Source organism: Austrofundulus limnaeus, unplaced genomic scaffold, assembly GCF_001266775.1.
Source record: "Austrofundulus limnaeus strain Quisiro unplaced genomic scaffold, Austrofundulus_limnaeus-1.0 Scaffold721, whole genome shotgun sequence".
Classification (NCBI taxonomy): Eukaryota; Metazoa; Chordata; class Actinopteri; order Cyprinodontiformes; family Rivulidae; genus Austrofundulus; species Austrofundulus limnaeus.
In genome coordinates, this window is record NW_013953123.1 from 35,190 (window position 1) to 36,329 (window position 1,140).

The following is a 1,140-nucleotide window of genomic DNA, read 5'->3' on the forward strand; positions in this document are numbered from 1 at the left end:
TCTTTAAAACAAGTTTATGCACAACTTTTTAAAAGTGTTTTATGCTCCAGTTAAAATTATGACTTTATTGTTGTCATTTTTTTATTTTTTCATTTTTGGAAGTTTTTAACCATCTTGAGTTTGGTAAATACATTACCTACAGATAGGTCCATAAAAATAGGGACATCGAAACAATTACAAAACTTTTTGGCTGTGAAGACCACCAGGATGGATTTGAAATGAACAAGATATGCTTTAACTGCAGATTTTCAGCATTAATTTGAAGGTTTTTACATCCAAAGCAGTTTGTATATGTGCATCCCACATTTTAAAGAAACAACAGAAAAACCAAAAACCACACAAAGGAAGTTTAGGAAAAACAACAAAAACATCATATTATATCAACACGGTGACACACTATAGTGTTTATAGAAAAAAAAAACCTCTGCATAGAGCAGATTTATTAGCCAGAGGTGTAAGTGAGTTTAGGGGCCCCGAAGAATCCACTCCCCTAAACAAGCCACAGTTCAGAATATTGATGGAAACTGTTCATTCTGTGTGGCCCTCAGTCTACTCCAGGAACCAGATCAGACGGGTGAGAGAGGAGGGGGGTAGGTGTTGGGCAGAGCCTTGTCTACGTGATCCAGCCAGGAAGAATATAGTTAACAGCTCAAGGCCATGTAGGGGAGAGCCGAATCTGTAATCAGTTGTTTTGGGAACAGAAAGAGACAGGCAGACGATGACAAATTTCCATCTTCTTCAATGTCTGCTGGTGCATCTCAAGATGGTGAATCCAATCAGGCAAATAATGTGAGCAATCCCGCCCAGCCGTACTATCAGCTTCTTCAAGATCAATCCCATCTGGCCAGCAAAGCCCAGGGACCACAGTCGGCCCGCGACCCTCAATAGAACCGCTTGCAGACCGAGTCCAGCTTGCTCAACGAAAAATGTCCCGAGTGCTGATAGTATGGCCATCCATCAAATTGGTCAGTCAGCCAGGAAATAAAAAGCCACCGACACTGTTTTGTAGAACACCAGGAGACCACCAAGCCAATCTGTAGAATCCAGTGATCGGAATCCAGATATATACACTCACCGACCACTTTATTAGGTATACCACGCTAGTAACGGTTTTGTGGTCATAAAGGGATGGACATGGTC

The 1,140-nt window shown here is 41.5% G+C and overlaps 1 protein-coding gene across 1 annotated transcript in view; it reads left to right on the forward strand.

Moving 5' to 3' along the window:
• Positions 1–1,140, forward strand: part of mtr (5-methyltetrahydrofolate-homocysteine methyltransferase) — a gene marked incomplete at its 3' end in the record, with an annotated part of 97,370 nt that overhangs the window by 31,437 nt on the left and 64,793 nt on the right.